The sequence below is a fragment of the Chaetodon trifascialis genome, chromosome 21 (genome assembly GCF_039877785.1).
Source record: "Chaetodon trifascialis isolate fChaTrf1 chromosome 21, fChaTrf1.hap1, whole genome shotgun sequence".
NCBI classification, from domain to species: domain Eukaryota; kingdom Metazoa; phylum Chordata; class Actinopteri; order Chaetodontiformes; family Chaetodontidae; genus Chaetodon; species Chaetodon trifascialis.
In genome coordinates, this window is record NC_092076.1 from 7,416,298 (window position 1) to 7,436,875 (window position 20,578).

Here is a 20,578-nt window from a genome sequence, read left to right on the forward strand (position 1 = left end):
TACCTCTAGACATTACCCTGGCGCATGGTACTTAAAAAAAGCAATTTAGAACTCCATTTGCTCAAAAAACAGTGTGCTTTCAGCAGACTCACACTTCTCCCAGCAAAATGAAGATTAAACAGCATTGCCTAAAAGAGTTTTATTGTATACGAATGTCTTGCAGTTGTTCTAGTTGTGTTTTCTCCTCTTTTATGTGATGTATGTGAGCAGAAATGGGTCGAATGAACTGGCATTAGTGCGTTATTTCTGCAATTGGAGGCGTTTTTCTTACAGAAAACAAGATATTTTAGCATAATCTAATGGTTATTTTCATCATGAATGAATCTGCTGATTTTCTTTTTTATTGATTAATAATTAATTTATCATTTGATGGATGAAAGATGACGATCAAAAGTCCAATGTGGCATTTTCCTTTGTCCCACCAACAGACCAAAACCCAGTTAACTGTCATATATGACAAAGAACAGCAGTAAATTCCTGACACACCAGTGAACATGATCTTGAAAAAAGAAATCAACTAAACAATAATATATCATTACTATTTTTAAAGTACTTTTGTAATAAGACAGACACATTTTTCACATCTGTTGTGATTTTGGGGATCTCTTTCACCCTCTGTGTTCCTGACCTCACTCCTCACTCTGCAGCACTGAAGCATCCTGGCAGAGACAAAGTAGAAATAAACCCACAGGTCTGTTTACTGTGCTTCCATTCACCATCAATAATGGGCTGATAAAAGAGATGCTATCTGACCAACCAGAAAGCAGTGGTCAGTAAAATAGGTACAATATTGTGTCACGTATCAGGAAATAATTGATGACCCCCTTCACAGGGATCTCAAACGGGGCATTGGGAAATCATTTTCAATCTATGGCTTAGCAGATGAAACAAATGCTCCCGGCTTGCTTTGTCAATTCTCACTCCTTAGGGTCAAACAAACAGCTTTTCCAGGGCCAGCTCAAAGGCTAGTGTACAGGCAGCCAAGCTTAAAATGTCCCTTGTCCTCCTCAAAATGATACAACGAAGCATTTCATATACCAACAGTTTGTTATTTGTCATTGACAAAGTTATAATAAGAGGGGCCTTCATATTCATTGACCAGGTGACCCTTACATTCCCAAAGCCTCCAGCTCGACCTGCACACACTCCCTGGTCCATGTCTCCACTGTGCTCTCACTAATGTCCTGGCCAACTGTTTATTAAGACACAAAGGATGGAAAAAAGAAAAACAAGAGGCTACAAATGGGGTAGGCTTGTGGTAAAAAAAAAAAAAAAAAAAATGCATTGTATGGTGAATCTGCAAAAATAAGTATTTTCCACTTGCAAATATATATACAGAGCTGAATAATTAATCCATTAATTATGTAGTTAATCAGTAATTGACTATTTTGATAATTTACTACTGTCGATAGCTACAGACAGTTTTGGACTGCTGGTCAGACAAAAAAAAAAAAAACACATTTGAGGACATCACCTTGGTCTCAGACATTTTTCATAATATTCTTGATTAATATTCTATTCTTTAAAACCAAATGATTAATTGAGAAAAAAGAGATTAATTGCTAATAAAAAATGCTTGCAGTTCTACATGTGCACTGCTAAATTGCAGCTAAATTGTGACAGTGCTCTGGTAAGGCCAGTTAGCGCATTAATGGTCTGTTTTTGTTTTTAGCACACGTGTGGTTGTTGTCTACTCAGCAACTCCTTCACTGATTAGTTTAGCTTCAGTGCTACCAGGGGCCAGACAATGAAAGCCATGGAGGGAATATTCACACAGCCCACACAAAGCATGCAGCTACAGCAATGCTCCACTGCTGTGCCAATAGCTAATGAATCAATAAATTAAAATATTTGCAATTATTTGTTGATGGAGGTTGCCGTAATTATTTGCTGATGGAGTGTGTCTAAAAGCACAAATCAAAAATGATGTTTTAAATTAATCTAAATAGATGCAGAGTTGACACGTTGCTCCATTTTTATTGTCTCATCGTTATCAATGCAAAATTCACGGCTGCCTTAATTGATTGATGTTAAATTCGTCAAAATTCGCTCTGAAATTTGTGTGACAGGGAGTGAGTCATCAATTGGTACTTCAAAGACAAGTGACAAGAAAAGGGACAACAAATATAATCCGTCCAAAAACAGCAACAATAGGCCGTTGATTAGAAACACATTCAGTCTGGGTGCACTTTCCCCTCTTTCTAATTACAAGTTGAGAAAATACCTCTGACAAACTTTTCAAACACATCCTGCTGTGGTGCAGAATTCCTCCTCCACTGCTCAGAGAACGCTTTCCATTTCTCCAGCTGGCTTGTCGCTAGCCGTGGGGTGGAATCGACCGGCCACGCGCATGGGAGCCCCACATCTTACACACTTCTGTGTCCATGGGCCTCCTGCTTGCCTCTGTGAAACCAACAGTTTATTCTCTACCAGCAGGGCTAGGAGCATGCTCTGGAGGGGGCGCATTGTACGGCATTACCAAGACAATGGGGCCATATGGGGAACAGAAGGATCTCCCGCTCGCCTTTTCAGCGCACAACAAACGGTGCAGCATATTATGCGTGGCAGCGGTCACTTTAGGGTTACAGTTTTTAGCATAACAACTGATGAAAAAGGGAAAGTCATTTTATTCCCATTTAAGGCTATTATTAGCACGACGTAAGGGGGTGAGATTTATGGGCTTTGAACAATACCCTTCTTGGTCAACATACTGGCGGAGGCTCTGGGAGAGATAATGGTACCACATCATGTTCATCAAATCAACATCATGTCAAAGCCGGCTGATGCGTTGATTTGTGTATGTTGACTCCTCGGCCACATGATGTCTGACTGATTTCTTCCCGCTTCTTTAAATGCATATTTGACATACAATAGACACCTAAAGTGATAATCAAAGCAACAAAACACACGTATGTGTCGATGTATCTTGCTGACAAATGTAAGAGATGTGAATGCGAGCGTGTGCAAACAAAAAAACGAGGCGGCCGTGACGTCACATGCAGGGCGCCGCAAAATGATGCAATTGTAAATGTCTGAACATCTTGTGTGTTGATTGGAGCATCGCAGATCTTGTGATGGTAGACTGCAGATCCAATCCATTCCCGGTGTATGGCATCTTCACACACAGTCAACAAAGCAGGAAAAATCATATGGTGAAGTGTTGCTTGATCTACGACAAGTGCATCAATGCCAAGAGACTCTTTTGTTTTTTTCTGAGGGGATGCTTTAAATATCCTCTTCAGTGAGCGGCTGGATTCTCCTGAGATTGTGGGAAAACTTTAATGAATTCAGCCGAAAACATTGAGTCATTTTCATTTATTCAAAACAGCAACTTGTGCTCGTCTTGTGGTGTTCGGAGATAATTTAAAAGAAAGAAAATACACACAATTCAAATGAGAGATGCTTGAAAAAAAATTATTACCGGTACCTATGGTGTCAATAATTATTGGCCTATCTGCATGTAATGAATTGACTATCCTCATAATCTGGCTCATAATGGATTTAGGACACCAAAGGGTCCTCTAAAGAAGATGAGAGCCTATTGATCCACAAGATAAATGCTCTTTAGGATGTTAATAGTCTAATTTGCTTTAATGATTTCTCCTAGCACTTCCCCAGTCAAGGACAGGATAATATACACTTAAAAAGGCATTCCAAGCAGAGGCACAGCAACTAGACGCTTCCTGCATAAAAATGTAGGGCATTTGAGTCGAATGTTTGAAATTGATGATCAACCCCACCATTAGTTTGTCTTTATTTGCTTCCTTCCAAGGTAATTATCTTGGATTAATGCTTTTCTGGAGTGTCATGCGAAATAACATTAGCGGTATCCATTTCCAGAATAACCTGCCCAGGTCTAATAAGCAGAATAATAATGCTTCTAGGTTTTTCTTTCATGTGGCACTAAAGCGCACATTGAACACATGGTCTGCGGGATGGATGGTTGATGCATTATTTAATTAAGTAGCTGTCAATTATCAAACACAAATTGCCCGAAAGATGTTAGTGACATGTATTGTAATTGTTAATTATTTGTGTGAGGAGATAACACCTTTCTTTTGATCTTAACAGCTCTTCAGTGCATCTAATTTTAAACACTGATTCATGCAAATCTGAATTTTATTTTTTTTTTACTTTCAACATATTCCGCTTACATCTGTTGGTAAATCTTTTCTCTATGCTTTAAGTGACATTTTAGGATTTTAGCCTACCGCCAGAGCAAATTTTAATCTCAGACAAAGGCAGTGTAGTATGACACACCAGAGACAAGATGAGCTATTGCTTTAGCAGTTTCAGGCATAAATGACATTGACTTCTGGGAGATGGAACTCTTTAACATGCTCTGCACCAACTGAGTCACATCTGCCGTTGACAAACAGCTAAGGAGTAACCTGAGTCTATGTTCTCTTTACTGGCAATTTTTACATTTTATCATTGAAGTCAATGAGCCAATCTGCAATTTACGCCGTGGAGAGCGGGATGAGTGTATTCAGAACCCGGTCACACACCCAATCTCCTACTAAAGAGCAGCGATAATGTAATAATGCCTCACTGATGTGCCAGGCAGTAATGGTGCTGAACATCTCCCATTCATCCAACACTACCTGATCATTGCTTTAACGGAATAATACATTACGGCTGGAAATAGCTGTAAACCTCCAACTTTATCTTGGGAATGTGCACTCCTTTTTACCTCAGGAAACGTTCCTGTCCCTCTGTAATAAAAGGCAGAGCTATCAGGATGAAATGAAAAAGAGATTGAAACCCCTCTGTCTCTGACAGGCAATGCAGAGATACACAGGGTATGGCTTTCTTCTTATTTTGTAGCCTACAGGCTGCTTGTATTATTATGAAAATAGGTATTATGATCTTACGCCTCCTCCCAGAAGAAAATGAAAACACTGGAGACGTCCGCTTTTTTCCTTATGACTGTAAAGTAGGTCTGATTGACCGTTACTTCACTCTGTTTCTTAGCCCTGTCAATTCTTCCTGCCTTGACAAATGACACTTAGCCGTCTGTCAATAATGGCCCACGTAAATGTGCTTAAATGGGCCAGGGCACACCAATGTTATGGCTGTTCATCCTATTTAAATTACTTTCTGCCTTACATAATTACAGAAACCTGGTATAAGAGGGCAGTTCAAGCACAGACGCAGTGCAATGTACAGAGGTGAAGGTAGAGATGCATACAGTAGACAGCCATGTTACTTAACGATATAGAAACAGATATGACACGCTGAGCAAAGCTTCGTCATAATTGAGAAAAGACAGAGGCGCAAGAAGGTGACATCAGCCATTAACCTTATATCGGGCCATTTTGTAAATCAATGTCACTCACATTTAATAACAAGTGTAATCAAAGGAATTATGCAAATTTAATTTGATGCCTCTTGCATTATGCAAATCTCAGCCAAATATAATGAATCCTGACACCTGACCAGTGCAGTATACAGCATGGGTGGTTCTCATTGTTAAGGACTGACTGCTGACAGTATTTAGGGAAAAAGAGTGAGGTGAAGGGGGGGTGCACTGGAGATCATCAATTATATTATTGCTGCTGACTATAATGAGTCACTAATGCCTGTTTCTGTTTTGTGTTCGGCATTTGGTTCCTATAATAAAGACATTTAGATTGCTAGGATTCCATATTCAAGCTACAGTGGATGTTATTAAAAGGTCTTTGTGTAAATTTGTCTAGCAATTCAGATTATGTTTCTGTAATGGATTGAACACACTGAAATACGAGAACGAAAACAAACGCTGCCGCGGAAGCAATTTTCTGTGTATTGCATTAGTGACCAACATGTCTGCATGACCCACCGACTCTGACAACAACCCCACAGACACACCGTTACAAGTGGTTCATAATAACAAGGGGACTCCTCGCATCGGATGCAGTCAGCTGGTTCACTACAACCGAATGTTAGGGAGTAAAACAGCATGTCATGCTGCCATTTGACATGGTGAAATAAGATTAGATGAGATTCATTTCAAAGTGCAGAGGCTGGCCTACTTCAGGATACAATCTGCAACATACAAATACCAAGCAAGAGGAGGCGTACTGAGGCATGAACGCTGACACACTTACACAATAATCCTGCTGTCCGCTTTTGAAGGATGTCTCAACGTTTTTGATATTTATCCTCCTGTCAATGGGAAATCAGTGCTGCATAACACAATATTTGTACAGTTAGTTACTGCACTGCCTTAATTTATTCATTCTGTTTAGACGGCTGTAATAATGGGGGGAAAAAAGTCTAAAATGTATGACATAAATATTTATGAATGTTGAGATAGATAGATAGATAGATAGATAGATAGATAGATAGATAGATAGATAGATAGATAGATAGATAGATAGATAGATAGATAGATAGATAGATAGATAGATAGATAGATCCATCTAGAGTAACAATAAAGCTGAAATGATTACTTGATTAGCTGATCAACAAAAAAATTAATTAATAACTAATCAGTCAGTTTTAATGCATAACATCCTCTGATTCCAGCTCCTAAAATGTGAGCATGCTCTGTTTTTCCAATTAAGGATGATAGCAAACTCAACGCTCCTTGGCGTTTGGATTGTTGGTTGCAATTTGGCTAGGTTAGCTTTTTTTTTAGCTTTTTTTTTTTTAGATTTTGAGGAAGGGTGATGAGAATTTCACAGATTTTTGGTATCTTACAGACCACACAATAAATCGAGAAAGTAATCGTATGAGCATTCGATGTCAAATAATCATTAGCTGCAGCCCTAGTCATTAGCATTTGAGATAAGCTAAAACACTAACCGTGGCTTATTTTGCTCAACTAAAGAGCATTTTTACATTGTCAGTTGTTTCTCTCAGAGGCTATACTGCAGGATTTGCCTGTGCCTCAGATGGTGTGTGTTACTAAGTCCTTTAGTGTGCACCACTCTAGGAGTAAAATGAGCTTCGATCTGTCCCAGAGGTAGCCCATCAAGAGGTGGGGAGGTTAGTTGGTCGTCACGGCCATCTAGACCCTGGCCTGTGAAAGCCTGCCAGAATCAATGCTAATTATGCTGCCATCTGCGAGGTGCCTGTGCTAGGTTGACACCTGTTCACTTCCAAGTGACGCAAAGAAACTTCAATCAAGCCGGGAAACAAGATGCTAACACCGCTGAAGAGGGAAATGATTGGTAAAAGTATTGACAATGATGATAGTTGGTGGATAACAACTGTAGAAGGTGTAGTTGTCATACCTGAAGCTGGCTGGGCGACATGTGAATCATTCATCGCTAGCTCAAGCTGACTGTAGTCTAAAACATCTTACCACTGTTTCTCAGATGCTATATACATCCCCGCTGAAAATGTCTAATTGACCCTTCCACTCTGACAGCACAGTCGTTTCTCTCCTGGAATCCCAACTCAGCCTATGCATGTGATAAATGTCCCTGGGCTATAGCAACACTGTCCCTTTCCAGATAATTTATCATGCAAAGACAATCAGTCACAGGACTTGATTAATATTTTCTGGGGGATCTTTTCAACTTTGGAGGCTGATCTAGCCAGCCACATTAGGCAGAGTGTTTGCAAGAGGAAACCAATAAACTAGGTTTGGCTGTTTGCTCACTGAGACCGGGGGCCTGTCAATTCTTTGCCCCTTGAAAGAGATCTGCCATTAAGGTGACATGAGAAACAAATGAGGCCAATTTCTCCTCCAATGTCCCATCTGATATGTCAATAAAGGCCCAGCAGCCGCAGGATGCTCCGAGATGGATTTTTCCTTGCAGCCAGACAATCAGTGGAATACATCTAACTTTCCTCCGATAGGTGAATCACTCAGACAAAACCAATGGACTAGTGTTAAGTAGCAACTGCAGATCTGGTTTCAGAAAAATATATGAATGAGATTTACTTCTGAGGTTATGTTTTCCATCTTACAAGATAAGATAAGCCAGGCAATGCATTTGAATTATGTTTGTCTGTTGCTGGGTATAAAACTGGAGCTTGACCAGACATCAACATCTCCCTTACAGCAAGGTGATTTCATCTGTGCAGGTATTTTTGTTCAGTCATAGCTTGCATCAGGCTGAAGCTGTATATGTAAGAGGCTGATAAAAAAAATAAAATAAAAATGCATTCCTATCCAGCAGAGGCATGCCACATGGCAAGTGGATTGACACAGCTGACTGATATGAGAAGCTAAATCTCAATCGCAATCCAAGTAGAAAAAGCTGCCTTATTAAACTGACCAGCTGTCAGTTGTACAGATCAGGATTTCTGTCTCTTTTATTGTACATGAAAAAACACAGCTAGGACAGAAAAAGAAAATGTTAACTTCCAAGAAGAAACAAAATGATCACAGCGCTAATACATCTTTCAAAAATAGCTTGCAAATTAACTATGTAAATGGTGGTGCAGAGCGGGCTTTTACCCAGCCTCAGTCCAGGACTGACAAACTAGAAATTAGAATAGATCACAATTAGAAACAACATTACAGACCCACATGTGATTGCGATACTTATATGTGGAATTATAGCCTCATCTGCTGAGCCGCAGCATCGATAGGCATTCATTAAGTATGCAGCTCATAAAGTCAAATGTTTTTCAATAAATATCATGGGAACGAGGCTCGAGATACTCCACATTCAGAGACTTACAATGGCAGCATATGTTGAGGTGGATTGAGTCCTCAGGCTCCAATCTGGCTCTCTCTCCCTCGGACTTAGAAGATAAATTACGTGGGCTATTTTTCCATTATGTTAATCAAAACAGTCGCCATATGCATTACTATTATTAGACTGGTAACAGAAGACATCCTGTTTTCAATGTGAAATTGTGAGACTGAGCCTTAATTGATCACAAACACAGTTTTAGGATAGTCAAAGATAATTCAACAGCTGGTCTTGTTTATATCTCTTGTTAACACGTTATATATGTTTTATGGGGTGTCAATTGATGTTGTCTCATATTACAGCGGCAGCCAATTTACAAGGATGCCTCAGTGTGTAATGAGAAGCATAAATGACAAATAAGGTAATCTCACTGATTTTTTAAATAACAACACAACATCCACTCCACTTGCTTTTTCAGGGCCGTTTATGTGCTATTGCTGCGAGTGAAGGATGTGGTTTATGTGACTTTAAGTTAAACAAACAAAACAAGTGCTGCAGTTCTGGCACTTAAAAGGGTCTGAGAATGTGTGTTGGCCCACCTGAGCTGAGCTAATTGTTTTCGAGATACACATAAGGTCTCCGGCACCATCTTAAATTCCAAGGTTGCACTTACAGCCTGCTGGACGTCCTTGACTGGAGCCAGACGCGGGTCTAGAGAGGGCCGTTTGGCCAACAATGTCATTGTTATGGCCTTTGTCATCTCAATTAGCAGGCGGGTGCTAAAACACAGAGCTCTAAATGGTGGCATCAGTGTTAACCTGGGACACAACACACTGCCCATAAACCCCAGCACTTATGCCTACTGCTGACCGTGCTGTTTGTCTCTCATTACCTTCCGGCAGCAAAACGGGGCCCAGAGGTTACACTAATGACCAACTCTTTCACAAAGTTACTGCGACTACTGTTGTCGTCAGACAGGAGTATGAGATGAAACAAATAAGTTACACAAGCCTGGGCCGCTCAGCTAGATCTGTCTGCAGCTTGAATGCTTTTTGAGTTAGGTGGTACAGTGAGCCCCTGAAACGAAGGAAAGTCAGTTTATCATTACGAATGTGTTTCCTGCGTCAGAAACAGTGGCTGATTAAATTAGGCCCATTTTAAGGTCAATGTATTTCTTTAATCAGTTGTCCCTTTTGATCATCCCCAGGAACAGTGCTCCTCAAACTCAGTCCCTGGTAATTGGCCCTCCTTGCTGGTTCACTGTCTGTACTCATACGCTCATGGTTTAATGTTTCCAACATTTTCGGCACAGGCAGAGCACATAATGCTGTGCATGTTTAACAGTCATTTCCATAAGTAAGTGCAATTTCTGTACAGTTTGTTCCTGTGTAATGAAGTGAAATCTTGTTTGTATTCCCCCTATTTCACAAGGAAACCCACTCAAGCAGCTACACGGGAATTAAAACGGCTAAAAATTAAAAACCGGCACTATCTTTAACTGAATGTCACATTATTAGGAAATAAAATCAATTACTTGCATACTAAGTAGTTCTGTTTTTGTTATTTCTGATTTTATATTCGGCAAGAGCTGTTTTCCCCTCATTGTTATTGTCTGAGTCTATAAGTGACCTTAACAAGAAAAAATGCAAATGATGTGCGAGAGAAAATGGCTAACATTTATTTATCCTCGCTGTTCTCTTGTCTTGTTGGTGTCATTAGAACAGTTCGCTGCGTCCCATTCTCTCCCATTATCTCTGCTATCAACGCAGCACAGCAAGATTCCAGCAGGGCTATAAATACTTCCCCTGGACCACATACGGCTAGCACATCATCTCCCAGACACAGCTTAATGATGGAAAAAAAAAAATCTAATGTCTTTTTGCCCCCTTTTTTCCTCACATTCTCACGAAACCATGAAAAAAAGTCAGCCAGCTTGCAGAAGTTACACATACATTTGGCTGCAAAAAATACATTTGCACCTAAGTATCAGCGACGTCTTAGAAGGTGTGAGAGGAAATGATAGATGTCTCTCTGATCATCCACTGGCACAGGTTTTTGTTGATTGCACCAGGGTCACTGACGCTGGCTCCACAAATCCATTAGAGCAAGAATGCAAAAAGGACACTTTATCTGAATTCATTATAAATGGATCTATATCTTATGTTTAGGGCCAAGGACACGATTTGTATCACAATGCAAATATCTATCATTAAATGTTGACAGTTCATTTTTCCTGGCAAAGAAAGAAAAATGTTTTCTGTGCAGCACTCTTTCTGTGCTGCTCTCCTCCTGATAAGGCACCACCAAAGTAGTTGGAGCCGATTTGTTGTTCAAATTGAATGGTTTGTCATAATTTCATAAGGGGAAAGTATCCGGTTTCATGATTTGCATGTATTGTAACATTACAGGTAAATAGTATGATAAATATCCCGAAGTACTACCAGAAACCTGAATATACAGCACGCCACACATACTGCTTGTATGCACTTTATAAAACAGGAAAAACAATATCAAGAATCTGTCAGGTTTTATAACAGTTGTGAATTAATAAATTGCAAATCCAATGCATAACAAAGACATAGTGGTGTAACGTCGGTGAAACTTTGCCTTCTACACCAAACTGACAGAAAGTGAAATCACTGCTAGCTACTTGTGTATTCCTATCAAATCAGCTGTAACCCTGTCCAACCTCTCCTTCATACAAACTGACACATCATCATTTTCGTGCACTCACAAACTTGTAGGCACTTTGTCCGATGCAGGGAGTTGAATTGCTGAGCACATGGCTGGGCATGTCAGTCAAAGAGCAAAAGGAGCATCCCGTTGTGTCGCTATCTAAATAACGGCTATAAAGCGTAGCTAACGGTGTCCTCTGAAACGTGCTCAGGTGGAAAGAACTAGACAAACAGAGACAGCCACCGCAGTGCTCCCTGACACAGAGGACAAAGTGAGGGCCTCATTTCCTCCCTCTAATCAGTGTTTACATCCACCCCAGTGCCAATGGCTGGTGACTGAGCAAGACGTGTATCAATCACCAAAGGCAACCTAGCTGGGGAGGACATACTGATACACAACACGCACTCGGACACAGACACACACCAGCCTGGCACTGGGGAAAGCAACACCTTCTCATCTTAACCTCTTCCTCTTCTATTGTGTCCTCTCTCTCTCTCTCTCTCTCTCTCTCTCTCTAATGGGTGCAGAGAAATTACAGCTAATTAAGGATGTAAATGGTGGTGGAGAGTGACTTCTAATTCTGCATTAAATTGTCTCTTACCTCAGCAGAAAAATTTATCAGAGGAGGCAATGTCAACTTTTACTAGGGTGGCTTATTTGCATTTTTGCACGCATTAATTCTGGGATGTGCGGCGCCTACAGAGCCAACAGGGGGAAATGAACTGCATCCCAGCAACCAGTAGGCTTCATAGTGGATGTTATTGCTCTTCTCTCCCAGCTAGGGAAGCTTTAATTGCTGTACAGGACGCACTAGGAAGCATAGCAGGCAAAGGCAAACACACAGAGAAATGCATTTGCCAAGTCTGTAAACTGCTGTCACTTCCTTCACTCCACATATGTTTACAAGGTCAAAGCGTGGCCATAAAGACTGAAAATATGCAGGAAACACAGCTCAATGTGAGCGGCAGAACCGCAGGTTAGGTGTTGTAGCTGAGCGCATTAATTATCTCTGTGGCCATTCTTGAGGTGAAAGCAGCAGATTTGAGGCACGGCCAACAGAAGCGGTCTACACGGACCGCAAAGTCAGAGGGCACGCCAGCAAACATGTGGTAGGTGCCAAGCTGCAGGGTCTGAGAGCTGGGCACCAGGGATGAGAATGATTAGAGATTTATTACAGCTTTTCTGCAAAGTCATGCAGTCAGCCTTATGTATCAATGACACCGAGGCTCTACACGACCATTTAAAAGCCACAAAATGTTTTTGAATAGTTTTGGGTTTTAGATATTCCTCTTTATTTTGTGTGAAACGTTGCAAAGAAACACTGAAAACATGTTTTATACGTGGAGAACAACATGCTGCACAGTGGTTAGCCAGACTGACAACTGGAAATGAAGAAAGAGACAAAGCTACCTCTGAGCAACACTTAAATAAAAATACAGGAAACCGCCAGTCACTGATAAACAAAACTGTATTATTAGCCTCAAAATCTGTGCAGATTTCAATAGAAAAAGGTTCCTGTTTCAGTATCAAGCGCACAATGATGCCTGCAACAAGCTGCAATTAACAGGCTTGAGGAAAAAACAGCTGCAACACTCTCCCCTATCATGCAACACTGTGGGGTCACGAGCTTAGTTTTTAGTCATTTAATTATTCTTCTTTCAGGGCCACGGCTATTTCAAATATAAAGAACACATTCGCTGTCTGAATTATACTGTTTTGTATCTCTGTTAAGCTGTTACTGAAGGAAATAAGAAAAACATCAATACGAAAGGAGATTCCAAAACACCATTCAAAGATAATGTATGTCTGAGGAATCCAGGCATAAACACAGACATACTGTACACATGCAACAATAGCTGAATTATAACAGACAACACACTCCTTGGCGACGACCTCACGGAGGCCCATAGATTGTGTTTGCTTGGCCATTGATTGACCCCCAAGTGAAGGACCTCATCATTCTCTCAGCTGTTCCTACGTTTCATCCAGCTCAATCCATTTACATTTAAGCACAGCTCTGCTCGGCCTAATTAGTTCCATGGCTCCATTAGTCTACATTGTGGTCAATCCATTCATCACTTTGCATGTTAGTTAAAAGCCCATTTCTCTGATCCTGTCACTGTTCTCTGCCTATTACTGTTCTTTTTTTTCTAGAAAGGAGAGTGAGGGGGATTATGGGTAACTAATTACCAAGAAGATGACAACACAATAGGCCCAACCTTATTTGTGACCTGTGGATACTAAAATTCAAGGCTGATAAACTGTACATTTTATCTTATATCCACACGACTCGATTACGGGAGATATGTGTTTTGTCTGATGAAGAAAGTGTTCAGATAATTAATGCAAAAGAGGAGGCTTCATATCTGTTATGTATATATGAAAGGGGACAAAAATGAAATAAAAAGTAGAACAGAAAGCGAGGGAGCGAGAATAAGACCGACAGAGAGAAAGAGAGGTGGTAATGATCCCTGCATTGAGAGATTTGGCTCACCCACTGGCATACTGGCTCATATGGTCCACTGCCTCCAAACTTGCTGAGGTCTAAAACTCGCATTATGCCTCAAAAAAAAGAAAAAAAGAAAAAAAAGGCAGACAACCAGGACCTCAACACAGTGAAGCTAATTAATTCTCAGACATAATGAGACATTATCATGTTTGATGTACAGTTCGCATACTCTCAGGGTGCTTGCTGCTATCAGGACACAAACAGTTTGCAAAAACTTGCTCTTACAAAAAGGAAACAATCAGGCGGAGATGACAAGACTCATTTAGTAAATAAAGCCGTTGTATCAAACAACGTGAAAGTGATCATGCTCGAGGATTTATTGTTTATATCAGTTTTCAGTGTACAAGTGGAGGCATCCAGGTTCAGGGGCAGAAGAGACTATTCAAAGCAGAGGACCCTGGAGAGTTTCGCATTTACATCCCTTGTGTTTGAGTAGTTCTGCTGCCTCCTAGGTTGATTGTATCCCATTGAGTATTCACTTTACCATTGCCAGGTCACCATCACTTTGCATCTACTATCTGCTGGAGACAAGTGCAGCGAGGATGATTCTCAGGATGATTCAATGTCTGTTACAGTCCCTGAAAGTGGAACTCATTTCCAGGCCAAGCTACCTCGGGGTCCCAGCAGGGAGACATGAAGCAATCTCAGGCCCGTGATGCCCTCCCACAGTACCCGCTGCCCTTTCACTCCCACATCCTTCGCTTTTATCGGGAATCTATTTTCCCTCTCCCCCCTGTAAGGTAACTCCATTTGAAATTTTACATCTCCCCTCTCTCTCTTACTCTCTCTCTCTCTGGTTTCCTCTTCCCATGATGGATGAGCTCCACACTCTAGGGTGTCTCAGCCTGTCCATCATGCCCTGCGATTAGGAATTAAAAATTGCAAACGTTTCACAATGGCCAACCCCATTTTTCTCCGACCCCCTCCTCCCCACGCTCCGCCACAACCCCGCCTCTCACCCAACCACACCTGCCACACCACCGTCACCATCGCCATAACCAACAGCCTCATCGCCATCATCAACGCCACATCCCCACGCAGCCTAACACACTATCCCCAACTCAGATGCACCAAACACCTACATTCATCTAAGTGGGAAAAAAAACATAATTTATTTTGTACTTCCCAGATAATTTACTTTTTTTCCTTTCCTTTCAACAGGAATTCTCCATTTCCCTATAAAATGAAAATTCATCTAGAATTACATCTTATGTCATCATTATGTTTATTAAGCGTGGATGATGTATATGAACAGCGCTGGCTTGCCGCTGAGTGCTTAATGATGCATAAGATTAAGCCGAGGCTCTCAGCTGCGCTGTGACTCCCCTCTGGTACCCATACTGCCGAGGCATGCTGGGAGTACAAGCTCCAAACGGCCATCAGGTGAAAGGAACTAACATCTCTCTTTTTGTCTGTGTGTGAGTGAAACTGAATGTGTGTGTGTACTTGTGTTTTGTGCACTGAGCGGCAGTGTGTTTCTTCCTGCGCACATGTAAGAGCTGTAGAGGAATGGCGCGCCACCACCATGCTTTATCGTATCTGTCCACCTATATTAGAAACAACTTGCTTTTGCCTTGCTCACTGTGCGCCGATCATGCTGTTTTCTCCCTTTCATCCCTTTCTCCTCTCTGCTCCTCTATCCATCCCTGGACCCCCTTCTCTCTGTGTCCTTCCTCCCTTCATTTCTCTTCTCCCCTTCTCTCTGCCACACCGCTGTTTTGCCGCAGCAGTCTATGACAAAAACATTATCCTTCTGCTGCTAAACAATCCAATAAACCTCTCCACAGGGAGGAAGTTAACCTCTTGTCTGTTCGACTGATGCCTTCCAGACCACGTGACGGCTGCCACAGTAAATTCAAATCATTAGTCTCCTTGCCCCCCATCAGAGAAAAAAACTTCTATTAGTAATGGAGACCTCGTAAGAGACCTTCCGCGGAGAGCACTGCCTTCCCAATTCCCAGTGGAGAAATCCCGCGCAAAAAACTAATTCTACTTTTAATAATCTGTCATCAAGACCAGAGGCAGTCATAAATTATGTGGGGAGCATGTGCGAGAGCGAGCCACAAGAGGGAAATCAGGGTAGAAAATCAAAGCCCAAGTTTGACAAACTTTCCTGAAGATAAATAATAACTTACAAACTGGATTAGTTGTTAAGTCACAGCTGAGCGCACAGTCAAGCCATTCCAATCAGCCAATGCAGATGAAGAATTTATAGGTAGAGCTCATCATTTGTTTTCTCACTCTCCTCCCTCTTTTTATATGCATCCCACCTTTTCTCATTCCTGTCTCCTTCAAGCTTATTATATTCACGGCCTGTTGTCACACCATGGGCTGGTTTTATCATTAACCCCTTGTGTGCCAAACCAAAGACGACGCAGAAAGGCTTTTCAAAGGTGACAGATTTTTTTATTCTGTCGGGGGAAAGGCCAAAGCAAAAAGATGACAGAGGAAGGATCCCTGGCTTGTGTTGAAAAGTAAATATAAGGGAACACTGGAGTTCCCTCACCAACTGCAGCATTATGGGGCCTTCAGACCTTAATTGACCTCTAAAACAAAGGAAATCATCATGGGAAAGGTAAGGTGAGGGAGAAAGACACGTTTGAAACATGACCAAGGTGCTTTGAGGGAGTGTGAGGGAAAAGGCTATCAGCCGCAAGGGTTTGCTCTTTGTTCCTGTGTCAATATCTCCGTGAGCTATCGACATGCATCATAATCGTTCCCTTCTATCAAGTGCAGACTAAAGAACAATCTCCATTAGGTGACAGCGCCCCGGCAGGTTGATAAATGCTCCCTGACGAAAGGGAAGGAATTGCGTAAAATAAAGAGGCATGTTCCAACAAGTCTTGTCAAAATGGTATTGATTTAATCATCTGCAGAAATACACATTCTTGGTTAGTGTAGCGTGCAGCGGAGATGGCAGCAGCAGCAGAAGCTGGGATACGCTTTACAGTTGTTGACGCGGAGACGCTCTCCCTCATTGGCTTTGCAGGTGATGAAACACACGCTGAGCTGCGCTCTAATTTTTTTCTCCCTCTCTCCCTCTTCAATCAGATGATATTCTAGGAAAGTGTCCGTAAATCTCCTTTTCTATTTTTATTTAGGCCCAACAAATACAACTTAATGTGAGTGGGCGAGTCTATATGTAACGCGGCACTGTGGCCGGCCTTCTCATTGGCCTCTCAGCAGAGTGCAGAGGCGATAGATAACAATAGCCCTCCATCATCTAGACACACCAATGGTATTCCAGTGGCTGGAGTGAGCTGGCCAGAGGTCTGGGAGTGTTTATTTAACATCGGGGTGTTGGAGAGTGTGTCTCACCTTGGGACAAATGGATCCCCTCTCCTTCCTCCTTTGGCAGCCTCAGAGTAAACACCATGGCAGAAAACTGGAGGTCTCATTGCTCTGAAGTACAAGTTCATCAGGCAGGTGGGTAGGTTCATCACTGGAGTCTTACTGCAGGATGGAGCTCCTATAAACCACACATCGTGTCTGTATAAATACCCACGTTGCTTATATGTAATGAAAACAGCACAACAAGCTTCCGCCACTTGTGACGGATTAAAATGAAAATCTATCCTGAAATCAAAACCGAGGCAGTGACAGTGGCAGAAAAAAGCAGTTGTTTTCTTGCAATTGTAATCATTTAGAAGGTTAAGGGGGGTATTATTATCTCTGCACAGCCCATCTGAGCAGTGATGAGGTGAACAAAAATAATGTGCGTCCCCTACAGAGGGAAGATGTGTGGCTGCGGCCGCTGGGGGTTGGAGACAATCCCACAGTGACCTGACCTTGACATGTCTGAGTGAAATGGTGGCGGAGGCTAATACCTCATCATATTGAGTTTGACTTTGAGCTCACTGTGGTTGGTACCATAAAACAAAGGATAACAGTGTGGACAAACAGTCGTAAACTATGGACAATTAAAATGCACTACTACCATGTGAGGTGTGTAGTTTATTTTTAGGAAATACAGAAACGGATGGCAGTTATGGGCTTTCATTCACCACCTGATATTTGAACATTTAGAAAAATACAACCAATATTCTAAAAATTAATCCAAACATTAATTTCTTCATTTGTGAATAATATGAGGCAGAAGACTGGATAAACACCTAATAGATTTTCTAAGCTAATAACGTGAATGGGTCACAGTTTGTACCCGACAATAAAACATCGAAGCCAATGGGATGGAATCATACATGACCGCATCATAAAATGTCTACATTACAAAATGAAACGTCCACTTCTCTGAAACCAGGATATAACTCATCATATCAAGCCGAGACTGAAGCTTCAGACATTATTCAGTCCAGGAGGACAAGTGGGGAGGTTAGGGAGACACCTCATGTGAGCACAGACCTTTATATATTACCTCCTGCTCCAAAGTAAGGACAAAGGGAATGAAGATGACTACCCTGTCACCGGGAAAAAACAGATGAACCAGACAGAGCTGACTGAACTGTTCACTTACCTGAGCCTCATACAACACTGCAACCTAACAATTTTTGATATACTTTTGATCAATAGTGGAGGAGTATGTTCACCCATGCCTTAGCTCTGCTTACAAACTATGTCAAAAAATATATTGCGCCCTTTTTTTGTTGTTTTTGTAGGTCATTGATATTGTGAAATTGACTTTGACAGACTGTTAAAATGTAGGTTATTGTACAGATTCTACTGGATCTTTAAGATAATTCAGGGAAACCTAAGAACCCTAAATAAAAATTCACTGTCTTTTGCTTGCTGCTAGCATGCTGCTAGCTCAATGCTGGTGCTTAATCTCCTAATTTAGTTTTTCAGTGTATGGACAGTTAACTCAGTACACTTTGTTACAAATCCAATATGACTGCTAAAATGAAATGAGAAAGGCCTGACATTTTTGCCATGCATTTTCTCTTCAGTTCAGTTAGCATGACAGTGAACTGCAGTGAGAATGCACTACTATTGTAATACGGACAAAATGTGTAGATTTTCAATGGTAGACCCAAATAATTTGCTCAGCTTGATCGTTCGTACGACACGCTGCGATGTGAAGTGGCTAAACTGCATCATCAGACACATTTGCTGGTTGGTTAGCCAAACAGCGGCTTGTTCTGTCCACAATATTCCCTGTCAAGCTTGTCATTGTTTGTGCCATTTCTCAGGTCACAGAGCAAGAAATGTAAATAAATAAATAAAGGAAGAACAAGAAAACACAGATATGGCAGGTGAGGTGCATCATTTCTGACCTGAGCCCGCATCAGAATGAGCTAATATTCATACTGAATGGATATGCATCACTTTGGGTTCCTCCAGTCCTCTAACAGTTAAAGCAATCTTAATCTTTATGTCGATAATGAAGATGTGTGTGATATCAACTAGTCAGGGTAATTAATAGGAATGTCAGTGACATTGTATTAATAGCATCATGCATAGCATCAATTTAGCGTAAATTGTCGTTTTGACAAGCCATTTTAATTAAAACTATCACACAAGAATTAAAGGACCGTGGTCGTCATTTTGGGAGACTATCAAATAATGTTACCATCTGGTATTTTTTGCATGTCTTCTCCCCGCTAATTATAAGTGATACTCAAAAGGTTAGCGGCACTTTGGCAGATGCAGTGATCACCACCATACTGTCCCTGCAATAACCCACAGGTCATTATGCTATACATAGTGAAGATATGATAGCCTGCTGTTCTATTATGATAGGCAATAATTATGAATGACCAGAACTTTAAATGCCCTAAAAATGCCATGGACATTATTCTATCTTATATTAATTTTCATATCATTTTACTAGTATTGTTTTCTTCTCAAACCTACAAGGTCATGTGGTACACAAGCTCAAACCAGACTGCACTTCAGTCTTCAGTGAGCGGTGATCTAGCCCAGGAATCAATCTTCCTGACCACTCTCAGAGCCCAGGAGTGAGCTCAATATGGGTTCAATTCCTGTGGGCTGCTCCGGGGATGAATTGAAATAGCACTGCTGTACAGTAGTCGCACAGACAGTCTTTACAGGAAATGTTGCTTTTTATTCATCCAAATGCAGTAACTGTCATCTTGAGAGAGAGAGAAAGAGAGAGAGGGAGAGAGAGAGAGAGAGAGAGAGAGAGAGAGAGAGAGAGAGAGAGAGAGAGCGAGCGAGCACAGCTCTCTGCCCGTCTGTGGGTTTCACGATTCTGCAGAGGTCACCTTCATGACTGAAGAGGAGAACCCTGCTTATCTATTAGGAGTTGGTGGAAAAAAATGGTAGTGATGGAATATCGCATAACAATCAGTCTTGTGCAACAATGCTAATGAGGACTTACAGCACTATTTTTACTCCTATGACATCACTGTACCATGTACTGATAGGACTGCATCACTATGGTAGAGACCAAATAACTGTCTTTCTGCCACAGATTGAATGTTCCCATGTTTAGATATACAGTATAGTCCTCATAATACCTGAAAGGCAAATCAATGCAAAACAAGCCCAAGAATGTTCAGTGAAGACATCATAATCACAATTACATGAGACTGCAAGTGTAAGGACTATAAGGCATCACGCAATGCAAATTAACATATCGTGACCTGCTGTTTTGAGATTATTATGTGGAGTAGAGACTGAAAGGAAGCATTATTTGTATAGGCCAGAAAGTTCTGAAAAATAACTTTCATATTTGACAAGTGATAGCTTTCATTTCTAAAACTCATATTCCAACAGTTCTGAAGTTCTTCTTATGGGAAGCTAAATCAGTGAGTGAGCGAGCAACAGATGAGTCAGATGAGAGAGTGATAGAAAGAGTAAATGAATGAGTGTAGCGAGTAATTGCAGCAAATGAGAGAGT

The 20,578-nt window shown here is 41.2% G+C and overlaps 1 protein-coding gene across 1 annotated transcript in view; it reads right to left on the reverse strand.

The window, feature by feature from the left end:
* Positions 1–656: 656 nt before the first annotated feature.
* The window catches only part of sar1aa (secretion associated, Ras related GTPase 1Aa), a 239,404-nt gene continuing 219,482 nt past the window's right edge, over positions 657–20,578 (reverse strand). The window contains exon 8 of the transcript XR_011603489.1: positions 657–673. The gene's annotated coding sequence lies outside the window, so the exon portion shown is untranslated. The remainder of the gene's footprint in view (positions 674–20,578) is intronic.